At 37.5% G+C, this 12878-nt stretch overlaps 1 pseudogene across 1 annotated transcript; it reads right to left on the reverse strand.

The window, feature by feature from the left end:
- Nucleotides 1-5254: 5254 nt before the first annotated feature.
- LOC108282944 lies at nt 5255-6520 on the reverse strand (annotated as a pseudogene). Its single transcript, XR_001816631.2, has one exon. The product of XR_001816631.2 is annotated as a homeobox protein NANOG-like (transcript).
- Nucleotides 6521-12878: the final 6358 nt, after the last annotated feature.

Genomic DNA, 12878 nt, shown 5'->3' on the forward strand with positions numbered 1-12878 from the left:
AAAAAAAAAAAAAAAAAAAATTAAAAAAAGAAAACTAAAGCAGCTAACGAAAAACATATAGATGTTTATCACTATAAACTTCCCTTCTACTACTGCTTTTGCTGCATCTCGTAAGTTTTGGTACATTTTGTTTTCATATTGTCTCAAGATACTTTTTGCTAAGTTGTATTTTAATTTTCGCTGGTCTCAATATATTATTTAATTCCCTTTTCATTTCCCATTTGACCCAGTATTTGTTCAAGAGTATGTTAGTTTCCACATATTTGTGAATTTTCACATTTTATTGCTGTTACTGATTTCTAGTTTGATTCCATTGTTGTCACAAAAGATACTTAGTGTAATTATCTCCTTAAATACATTAAGGTTTGTTTGGGGACCTAACATATAATCTGTCCTGCAAAGGGTTCAATGTGTGCTTGAGAAGAATGTATGTTATATCTTTTTTTTTAAAGTTTTTTGTCTTTTAACTTTTATTTAGAATTAAGAGAGATTTACCATCATCATTATAGAGGTAAAATATACTGTTTTTTCCAGTGTTTACCTTTGCCAGTGAGTTTCATCTTTTTATTTCAACTTGAAAAATTCCCAATAGCATGTCCTGTAAGGCAGATATGATGATAAACTCCCTCAGCTTTTGATCATCTGAGGATGTCTTTATTTCTGTTTCATTTTTGACAGGCATGTTTGCCAGATATAGTATACGTGGTTGGTTTTTTTTTTTTCTTTCACATTATATATGTCATCCCATACTCTTCTGTCCTGCAAGGTTTTTGCTAAAAAAATCTGCTGATAGTCTCATGGAATTCCTTTGTACATAACAAGTCACTATTCTCTCAGTGCTTTCACGATTCTCGTGATATTTAACTGTTGGAAATTTGATTATAATATATCTCAATGTAAGCCTTTTTTGATTCGTTGTATTTGTTGTCCACTGGCTTCCTGGATCTGAATGTCTGTTTTATTCCCCAGCTTGGGAAATGTTTAGCCATTATTACTTTGAATAAGCTTACTATTCCTTTCTCTCTCACTTGTCCTTCAGGAACTTCCATAGTGCATATATTGAATTGCTTGATGATGTCCCATCAGTCCCTTAAGCTATCATCACTCTTTTTAATTCTTTTTACTTATCTGATTGGATGATTTCCAACTCTCTGTATTTGAGTTTGGTAATCTTTACTTGCACATAACCTAGTCTTCTATGGAAACCCTCTACTAAAATTTTGAGTTCAGTCATTATGGTCTTCAGTTCTATGGCTTCCCTTAGATTTGTTGTCGTTGTTGTTGTTGTTGTTGTTGTTGTTGTATGTCCTTTCACTTTGTTGAAGTTCTTACTTTGTTCATACATAGCTCTCCTATACCACCTTTTTGACCATTATTTTGAATAATCCTTTATTTCATATATATCTTACACATAACCTATATATCATCACATATCCTTTATTTCTGGAGACTTGTTTTGGTCTTTCGTTTGGAATGTATTTCCCTGTTTCTTCATTTTCCTTGATTCTTTATGTTGGTTTCTGCACATTAAATAAAACAACCATCTCTCCCAGTCTTAAAAGCCTGGTAAAGTCACAACATTATGTGTGCAGTCAAGACTTTTCTAGGGAGAAATTGTAAGCTGGGTGTTTTTGCCTGCTCACTCTGCATTAAGCCAGAAAGATTAGCTGCTGGAAGTACTCATACACTCTTTTAAAACCACCTCTTTTTCTCTGGCTATGAAGGATACACACATGCTAAACCCCATTAGTTCCCAGAATTAGGTGATATAAGAGCCAGTTTTTTGGGTGGGAGCTGTACAAGTTGTGCTAAATGTGTGGAAGAACTCCTTCCAGGGATAAGGTGGACACTTGATTTTATTGCTGTAGTAAGCCAGGGAAAGAAGACTCAGAAAGTGTTTTTAGCCTGGGCAACATGGTGAAACCCCATCTTCACACAAAAAAATACAAAAATTAGCCAGATGTAGTGGTGTGCACCTGTACTCAGGATGGGGAGGCTGAGGTGGGAAGATTTCTTGAACCCACAAGGTCGAGGCTGCAGTGAGCCAAGATTGTGCCACTGTACTCCATTCTAGGCAACAGAGAGAGACCCTGAGAAAGAAAAGAAAAGAGAAGGAAGGGAAGGAAGGAAAAGAGTTGAGATGGTATATGTCCTCCAGACCCTTTACTTCTCAGAGAGAATCTGGGAGTTTAGGATTCACTTGTAATTGCAAGGTATTGTGCCCAGGGTGAGGTTTGTGGCACAAGTGAATTTCAACTTTTCCCATACATTTTGATATTTCAGTTTTTCGGTGTGTAGGAGACTCTCAACTACTTTTTTTGTTTCTCTCAAAAGAAACTGATCTTGGTATAGCTGTTTACTCTAATGTGTCTGTGGAAAAAGCCAAAGTCAGAAGCCCCTTATTCCACCATCTCATTGACATCATGCTTATGAATTTTGATTTTGAATAACATAACAATGACATAGAGCAAAGAAATAGCATGATGATTAATTAATATTTTAATATAGGATGAATTAAAATACGGAGAGACTTTATGATTGTATTTAGAGGATCTACAATATAAATAGACATTATGCTGGATGCATTAAGTAAACAATAGCATTTTGTCCACCCAAAAGAGCTTAACTAATGTAAAAACAATTTGAGTACATCTGATATATGAGCATGGTACAAATTTGTGTGGAATACACAATAGATTAAAACAGAATATCCTCTATAATATTCTAGATCTTTTGTTTTTGTTTTTGTTTTTTTAGATGGAGTCTCACTCTGTCCCCCTGGCTGGAGTGCCACAGCGCAATCTCGGCTCACTGCAAACTCCACTTCCTGGGTTCAAGTCATTCTTGTGCCTCAGAGTCCCAAGTAACTGGGATTATAGGCATGTGCCACCACACCCAACTAATTTTTTATTTTTAGTAGAGATGGAGTTTCACTATGTTGGCCAGGCTGGTCTCGAACTCCTAGCCTCAAGTAATCCACCTGCCTAGGCCTCCCAAAGTGCTGAGATTATAGGCATGAGCCACCATGCCCAGCCTCTAGGCCATTCTATGGTGAATGATGTAATAAAATTCTCAATTTCTATGAGATTAGTTTTTTAGAGTCCACATATGAGGAAGATGATGTGCTATTTGTCTTTCTGTGCCTGGCTTATATTCCTTAACATAATGTCCCCCAGGTTCATACTTGTCACAAATAACTAGATTTTGTTCTTTTTATGGCGGACTAATATTCCATTTTGTATATATACCATATACTCTTTATCCATTCATCCACTAATGGATACTTAGGTTGATTCCACATCTTGGCTTTTGTGAATAGTGCTGTAATAATCAAGGGAGTACAGATGTCTCCTCAACACACTAATTTCATTTCCTTTAGAAATATACCCAGTAGTGAAACTGCTGGATCATATGATAGTTCTATTTATAATTTTTTGAGGAACCGCTATTCTGTTTTCCACAATGGCTATAATAATTTATATTCCCACTATGAGTTTGTAAAGCTTCCTTTTTATCTACATCTTCATCTTTTTTTTTTTATAATAGCCATTCTAAGGAGTGAGGTGATATTTCACTGTAGTTCTGATTTGCATTTAACTGATGACTAGTATGTTGAGCATTTTTTTTTTCATATATCTGTTGGCCATTTGTATGTCTCCTTTTGAGAAATGTCTATGCAGTTCTTTTGCCCATTTTTAAATTGGATTTTTTTTTTTGCTGTTGAGTTATTTAAGTTCCTTATATATTTTGGATATTAAGCCTTTATCAGATGTATACTTTGCAAATATATTCTCCCATTCTGTAGGTCGTGTCTTCACTCTTGAGTATTTCCTTTGCTATTTAGAAGCTTTTGTCATTTGCTGTGATCCTGTTTATCTATTTTTGCTTTTGTTGCCTGTGCTTTTGAGTTTTCTTAAAAAAAAAAAAAAAATTCTTGTCCAGACCAAGGTCATGAAGCTTTTCCCCTAGGCCTTCTTCTAATAACTTTATATTATCAGGACTAACATGGAACTCTTTAATCCATCTTGAGTTGACTTTTTATATGGTTAAGAGATAAGGGTCAATTTTCATACTTCTACATGTACATATTAAGTTTTCCCAGCACCATTTATTGAAGAGACTATCCTTTGCCCAAGGTGTGTTCTTGGCACCTTTGTTGGAAATCAGCTGGCTGCAAATCTGTGGATTTATTTCTGGGCCTCATTCTGTTCCATTGGTCTATGTGTCTGTTTATGTCAGTACCATGCTGTTTTGTTTACTATAGTTTTGTAGTATATTTTGAAGTCAGGCAGTATGATGCCTTCAAAACTTTGTCCTTTCTTCTCAGGGTTGATTTGGTTATTTGAAGCATTTTGTGGTTCCATAAAAATTTTAGAATTTTTTTTCCATTTCCATTAAGAATGTCATTGGTATTTTGATAGGAGTTACACCGAATTGGTAGATTGCTTTAGGTAGTAGAGACATGTTAACAATATTAATTCATCCAGTCCATAAAAATAAATGGAATATCTTTCTATTTATTCGTGCCTTCTTCAATTTCTTTCATCAGTGTTTTATAGTTTTCATTGTAGAGATGTTTCACCTCTTTGGCTAAACTTATTCCTAAATATTTTATTTTGTGTAGCTATTATTATTAGAATTGTTTTCTAGATTTCTGTTTCAGAGAGTTTTCCATTATCATACAGAAATAATACTAATTTTTATATGTTTATTTTGTACCCCACAACTTTACTGAATTTGTTTATTAGTTCTAATAGTTTTTTGGTGGAGTCTTTAGGTTTTTGTGTATATAAGATCACATCATCTGCAGACATGTAAAATCTCTGCAAATATGTAAAATCTAACTTCTTTATTCCTACTTTCGATGACTTTTATTTCTTTCTCATGCCAAACTGTTCTGGCTAAAACTTCCAGTACTATGTTGAATAGAAGTAATGAAAGTGGGCATCTTTGTCTTGTTCCAAAGCTTAAAGGAAAAGCTTTCAACTCTCCCCCCATTCAGTATGATGTTAGCTGTGAGTTTATCAAATATGGTCTTTATTGTGTTGAGCTATATGCTTTCTATACCTAATTTATTGAGAGTTTTTATCAGTAAGAGATGTTGGATTCCGTCAAATCTTTTCAGGCATCTGTTGAATTGGCCATATGGATTTTATTGTTCATTTTGTTACATTTATTGATTTGTATATATTGAACCATCCTTGCTCTCCTGGGATGTATCCCACTTGATCATAATGAATTTTTTTCACACCAATTTGTACTTTTATTTCTTATTCTTGAGGTTAGATTCGAAACCCTAAACATATCCAAACTAGCATTAGATCTACTTATCTATAGCCAGAGACAGCTTCTATCATGTTGTCCTTATCAGCCAAGGTTATCAAAATGTTTTTTCTCCAGGAAGATCCAATAAGAAAAAAAAAAAAAAGAAACCTCTCTGATTAGGCTCCAACCATATCCCATCCTCCATAAAATTGGCTGTATAGGCATGATGGAAACCAGAACATGTGATTTCCAAACAAAAAAAATCCTATGAAGGAGGGGAAGAAGGGAGAGGAAGGATTCAGTCAGTGCCCAGAGTGAAATTGAGTAATATCAATTTCACTCATCTTCATACATCTTCAGGTTGCATGTTCGTGGAGTAGTTTAGGAACAAATCCATGGTTTGTGGAGTACTAATACACCTAGTGGTCTGCTGTATTACATTATGGCTTTCCCCAGCAGTTTCCAAAGCAGCCTGCAAGTCACTGGCAGAATTTGGCTGGAATTGCAATCAGGACTGCAGAGATTCCAGAGATTCCTCTCCACAGTTATAGAAGGGATTGTTCCAGGCCTGATTGTTTCAGGACTGGGTGCACCAATTCTGAGTGTTCCAGGAGTGATTGCTCCAGGACTGGATATTCCGGGTCTGGTTGCTCCAGGGTGAATTGCTCCAGGTCTGGTTGCTCCACACTGAAATGTTCCCAGTTGTGTCCAGCAGGCATCCCTGGTGGTAGGAAGAGTAGAGGCTGGGGTAGGCAGGTGCTGAGGCCTTCTGAGTCACACCATTGCTGTTCTTTGGTCAGTTGTTTTAATGCCACCTCTTAGATTTCATTCTCTGGTTCTGGAACCAGGTCTTTGCCTGTTTGTAGCTAAGGTTCAGGCTGTTGGAAAGTTCTTGCATCTGCTAAAGGCTAAGGAATTTCTGTTTCTGAAATCTATCATTGAGTACACAAAGCTGGGTAAACGAGAACACAGTTCTGGTCTTCTATTTCTTGACTGCGACCTTGTCTTCCTTTTTTGTGGCGCAATTCTCTGCTGCAGTGGATTGTTTGCCTTTGGGACTGGTGGAAAAATCAGGGCTGTCCTGAATAAGCAGATCCATAGAGGAAGGAAAAGGAGAGACAGTCTCTGTGTGAGGCATCTCAGCAGATAACATTTGCAAGGATCCACAATGAATTATTTTTAATGTGTTGGATTTGTTTACCAGTATTTTGTTGAGGATTTTTGTATCGATTTTGATCAGGGTATTGGCCTGTAGTTTTTCGTTGTGTCCTCATCTGGTTTCATAATCAGGGTGATGTTGACTTCATAGAATGAATTTGAAAGAATTCCTTCCTCTTCAATTTTTTGAAATGGTTTCAGAATAATTTTACTAATTCTTCTTTAAATGCTGGTTGAATTCAGCAGTAAGGCCATCGGGTCTTGGACTGTTTTTGATAGGAGACTTTTTACGACTGATTCAGTCTCCTTATTCCATATTGTTCTATTCAGATTTTTTATTTTTTTTTTATAGTTCAATCTTGGTAAGCTGTATGTGCTGAGGAATGTATCCATTTTTCTAGGTTATCTAATTTATTAGCATATAGTTGTTAATATTCTCTTATAATTCTTTGTATTCTCTGGTATCAGGTGTAATTTCTCCTTTTTCACTTCTGATTTTATTTGAATCTTTTCTCTTTTTCTTAGTCTAGCTAAAGGTTTGTCAATTTTGTTCATCTTTTCAAAAAACATCTTTTGTATTTTTTAGTCTCTATTTCATCATTTCTGCTCTGATGTTTACTATATCCTTCCTTCTGTTCATTTTTTTTTCCTTCTACTCATTTTGTGTTTAGTTTGTTCTTTTCTAGTTCCTTGAGGTGCAACATTAGGATTATGCATGTAGTTGTGACATATATATATATATATATATATATATATATATATATTCAGCCACTTTATATGTTTTAATTGGATAATTTAATTCCTTTACATTCAGGTAATTATTGATAGGTAAGGACTTAACTACTGCCATTTTGTTAATCATTTTCTAGTTTGTGTTGCCTACTTTTTCTTTCTTCCTCTCTTACTGTCTTCCTTTGTCGTTAAGTGTTTTTCCCTGGCAGTCTGTTTTGATTCCTTTTAATTTGTACTGTATCAATCACAGGTTTTTGTTTTATGCTTACCATAAAGTTTACCAAAAAAATTTATGTCATATTAAACAGATAACTTTGATTACTGATGTCACAATTTACATAATTTTATATTGCATATCCCTTAAAAAGTATTGTAGTTATTATTATTATTGTTTTGAGACAAGGTCTCACTCTGTTGCCCAGACTATAGAGCAGTGGCACAATCTTGGCTCACTGCAATCTCTGCCTCCCAAGCTCAAGCGATCCTGCCACCTCTCCCTCCTGAGTAGCTGGGACTACAGGCATGTGCCACCATGCCCAGCTAATTTTTATGTTTATTATTTTTAATACTTTTTCCCTTAATAGTAAGGATGTAAGTAGTCCCTCCACCGTTATATTATTAGAACATTCTGAATTTTATTATATACTTACTTTTGCCAGTGAGTTTTGTACTTTTAGATGTTTTCAAGTTACTCATTGGCATCCTTTTATTTCAGCTTGAAGAATTCCCTTTAACAGTTTGTAAGGCAGACCTAGTGGTGATGAACTCCCTTAACTTTTGTTTGTTTGGGTAAGTATTTTCCTTCATTTCTGAAGGACAGCTTTGCCAGATACACTATTGTTGGTTGACAGGGTTTTTTTCTTTCCTTTAGTACTTTGAATATATCATCCTACTGTCTCCTGACCTACAAGGTGTCTGCTGAGAAGTCTGCTGCTAAGTGTATTGAAAAAGTCCCTTTTGTGTTATTTGTTATTTTCTCTTGCTGCTTTCAGCATCCTCTCTTTGACATTTACCTTTGACAATTCGATTATAATATGTCTTAGAGTGGTCTTAGTTGGATGAAATTTGATTGGTGGCCTATGACTTTCTTGTACCTGGATATTTGTATCTTTCTCCAGGTTTGGAAAGTCTTCTGTTATTATTTATTTAAATAAGTTTTCTATGCCTTTGTCTTTCTCTACTTCGTCTTGAACTCCAATGACCCATACATTTTCCCTTTTGATGTTATCCTATGAATCCCATAAGCTTTTTTCATTCCTTTTCATTATTATTATTTTTTTGTTTCTCCTCTGGCAGTATATTTTCAAATAACCTACCTTCAAGTTCACAGATTCTTTCCTCTGCTTGATTAATTCTGCTATGATACTCTCTTCATTATATTTTCCAGCTCCTAGATTTCTATGTTTTTTTTAACTGCAATATCTCTCTTAAATTTCTCTGATAAATTTTTGAATTGTTTCTCTGTGTTTTCTTGAAGTTCCCTTTAGGGTCAGTCACTGGCATCTCATTTTGTTTGGTGAGGTCAAATTTCCCTGCTTATTCTTGATGCTTGCAGATGTGCATCGATGTCTGTGTATTAGGTATTTATTCCAGTCTTTGCAGTCTGGCTTTCTTTGTGCCTGTTTTACTTCAATAGGCCTGTCTAGAAATTCTAGGCAGGCTGACTTGTGTTTCCTAAGCCTGTGAGTGTTGCAGCCACTTCAGCACTAGAGGGGGCCCTAAGTCCAGTTTCACCACAAGTTTTGCAAGGGCTTTTGAGGTTGACACAGCCCCCCAGCCAGGATGGACCTGAGGAAGATTGAAGGAAGGTACCTAGGCTATGTAGATAAGCTAGCCAGGTACCCAAGCCCAGAAGCCTGTCCCAGTGGCCTGGATAGACAACCCTCCCAGTAGTTCCCTGCACAGGCAGGACAATCCCCATATGTGGCAAGAAGAGTTGGAGCTGAGACTGGGCCCCCTCAGGGGTCCCCGTAGAACAGAGGTCAGCAAACCCATCCCATTGGCTTAGATGGGTGTGGGGCCAGACTTGAAACTGGGTCTCAGAATCTGCTGTTGGACAGAGGCTGGAAAGCCCATTGCAGAGGCTCAGCTGAACGGGTAACTCCTATGAGATATGGGCAAGTTTCCCTTTGGGAAGCAATTTCCCAGCAGCAAGCAGTATTAAACCAGGCCCACAGCTGAGGAGGGGTGGAGCTGAGCCAGAGGGCAACTTTCAGGTCCACTGCCAAGACCAATGTTGGCAGGCAGAGAAGTCTTCCCTGCTGAGGCACTGGTGTGCATGATTCTTCCTGAACACCCTGGCAGATGGTTTTAGTGGTAGCCTCAAGGCCAGCAGGGGCTACCACCAAGCCCTCTGGGGAATGAGGCCATTTCCCCAGGCTTGAGTCTGGAAGCACGATTGATGGGTCTGTCAACTGGTTATGGGTATGCACTCTAAAAATCACCCTCCTAGGTCTTGGGCTCCATCACACTTCCACAACCTTCTACCTGAATCCTGAGGCTTCCACAAAGAGACTTTTGTCTGGATGGGTGAAGGATTCTTATTGTTGGGGGATAAAAGCAGGTGACCTCCTATATTACCATCTTGCTGACATCGTTCCAACCCTGTAATCTATTTATCTGTCCAGAAAAATTTGCCATGATTAAAAGGTCTATTGTTTGTCTTCAAGTAGGCTGTGGTGGTTCTATAAAATAGGTCCACAAATTATTTGATACTCCTCCTTTTACATAGTGGAGCCTAATTCCTCTCCCTTTGAGTGTGGGCTGTACTTAGTAACATTTCTAGAATGTGGAAGAAGTGACCATGTGTGACTTCTGAGGGCGGTTCATAAAAGATATTGTGGCTTTAGCTTCTACCTCAGATTACGCACTCTAAAAGAAGCTACCATGTCCTGAGGACAATCAAGAAGCCCTATGAGATGTTAATGAAGCAATGTAGCAAGGAACTACGGTCTCCTATGAACAGCCAAGGAGGAACTGACATCTCTTGCCAACAGCCATGTAAGTGAACCATCTTGAGGACAGATCCTCCTATGCTAGTTAAGTCTTCAAGTGTCTGGAGCCCCCGCCAGCATTCTGACTGCAATCTCCTGAAACACCCTAAGCCAGAACCACCTCCCTAAGCTGCAGCCAAGTCCTGACCTCCAAAATCTACGTGAGATAATAAATTATTTTTAAGTGCTTGTATTAGTCCATTTTCACACTGCTATAAATAACTACCTGAGACTGGATAATTTATAAAGGAAAGAGGTTGAATTGATTCACTGTTCTGCATGGCTGGGCAGGCCTCAGGAAACTTACAATCATGGCAGAAGGCTAAGGGGGAAGCAAGGCGCCTTCTTCACAAAGTGGTGGGAGGGAAAATTAATGCAGGAGGAACTACCAAACATATAAAAACCATCAGATCTTGTGAGAACTCACTATCATGAGAACAGCATAGGGGAGACCACCCCCATTATTCGATTACCTCCAGCTGTCCTCTCCTTTGACATGTGGGGATTATGGGGATTAAAATTCAATATAAGATTTTGGGTGGGGACAGAGCTAAACCATAGCACTGCTAAATTTTAGGGTAGTTTTGTATGCAGCAATATATAACTAACAGCATGTTAGTGAACATAGCCCCAATTGTCTTGGGAGTTACTGAACACAGAAACCATGGACATGGTTCACCTAGTGAATCTTCATTTTTCATCTCTATGTAGCACATAAAACACAAACTTAAACTTTAAAATTTTTTCTCATTATACTACCAGAAATCATTTGTATACCCAATGACTTATACATACCACATGCCATAGGCTAAAAATGGGCTCCCCAAATATTTCCATGTCCTAATTCCCAGAAGCTGTGAATATATTATTTTACACGGTAAAAGGGATTTGGCAGGTATAATTAAATTAAGAATTCTGAGATGGGGGAGATTATCCTGTATTATCCAGGTGCACACAATGTTATCACAGGACCTTTGTAACAAGGGAGTAGGAGAATGAGAGAGGAAAATATGACAACAAAAGCAGAGAGAAAAAGAGTTTGGAAGATGTATGCTGCTGGCTTTGAAAATGGAGGATGGGGCCACAAGCCAAGGAATGCAAGTAGCCTCTGGAAGCTAAAAACAACAAAAAAACAAATTCTCCCCTAAAGCCTCAAGGAAGAAATGTAGTTCTGTAACCCATTTTAGACTTCTGACCTACGGAAATATAATTTTGTTACAGAAACAATAACAACCTAATACCTCATTTTATTATGCTTCACAGATAATTGTGCTGTTTACAAATTGAAAAATTTTGGCAACCCTACATTGAGCAAGTCTATCGGCACCATTTTCCCAACAGCGAGTCAAGTGTTGACCTCATATCCCTGTCTCATATTTTGGTAACTCTCACAATATTTCAAACTTTTTCATTATATCTATTATAGTGATCTGTGATCAGTAATCTTTAATGTTACTATTGTAATTGTTTTGGGACACCAGGAACTGCACCCTCACAAGATGGCGAACTTAGTAAGTGTTGTGTGTGTTCCACTGACTAGCTATTCCCTCATCTCCCTCCTTTTCTTTGGGCCTCCCTATTCCCTGAGATACAACAATATTGAAATTAGGCCAATTAATAGCCTTACAATCACCTTTAAGTATTCAAGTGAAAGAGTCACACATCTCTCACTTTAAATCCCTCACTGTAAAGCTAGAAATGATTACGCTTAGCGAGGAAGGCATGTCAAAAGCAAGATGGGCCAAAAACTAGGCCTTTGGGCCAAGAAGTTAGCCACGTTGTGAATGCAAAGGAAAAGCTCTAGAAAGGATTTAAAAATGCTACTCCAGTGAACACACAAATGGTAAGAAAGTAAAACTGTGTTATTGCTGTTACAGAGAAAGTTTTAGTGGTCTGGATAAAAGATCAAACCAGCCATAACATTCCCTTATGCCAGAGCCTTATCTAGACATGCTAACTCTCTCAATTCATCGAAGGTGGAGAGAGGTGAGGAAGCTGCAGAAGAAAAGTTTGAAGCTAGCAGAGCTGAAGAAGCCACCTCCATAACATAAAAGTAGAAAGTGAAGCAGCAAGTGCTGATGTAGAAGCTGCGGCAAGTCATCCAGAAGATCTAGCTAAGACCACTGATGAAGGTGGCTACATCGAACAACAGATTTTCAATGCAGACAAAATATTGCAAGAAGATGCCATCTAGGCCTTTCAATGCTTGGGTTCAAGGCTTCAAAGGGCAGGCTGACTCTCTTGTCACAGGCTAGTGCAGCTGGTGACTTTAAGTTGAAGCCATTGTTTATTTGTTATTCTAAAAAAAACTTAGGCCCCTTAAGAATTATGCTAAATCAACCCGGCCTGTGCTCTATAAATTAAACAGTAAAACTTGGCTAGCAACAGCATATCCATTTGTAGCGTAATTTACTGAATATTTTAAGCCTACTGTTGAAACCTACTACTCAACAACAACAACAAAAAAAAAAAAAAACAGGCTTATTTCAAAATATAACTGCTTATTGACAATGCAGCTGGTGGCCCAAGAACTCTGATGGAGAGGTACAAGATTAATATTGTTTTCATGCCTGCTAACACAGCATCCATTCTGCAGCCCACAGAGAAATTTCAACTTTCAAGTCTTATTATTTCAGAAATACATTTTGTAAGGCTATAGCTGCCATAGATAATGATTCCTCTGATGGATTTGGGCAAAGGAAATTGAAAACTTTCTAGCTGCTTCTGGAT

This window comes from Cebus imitator, unplaced genomic scaffold, assembly GCF_001604975.1.
Source record: "Cebus imitator isolate Cc_AM_T3 unplaced genomic scaffold, Cebus_imitator-1.0 Scaffold253, whole genome shotgun sequence".
Lineage (NCBI taxonomy): Eukaryota > Metazoa > Chordata > Mammalia > Primates > Cebidae > Cebus > Cebus imitator.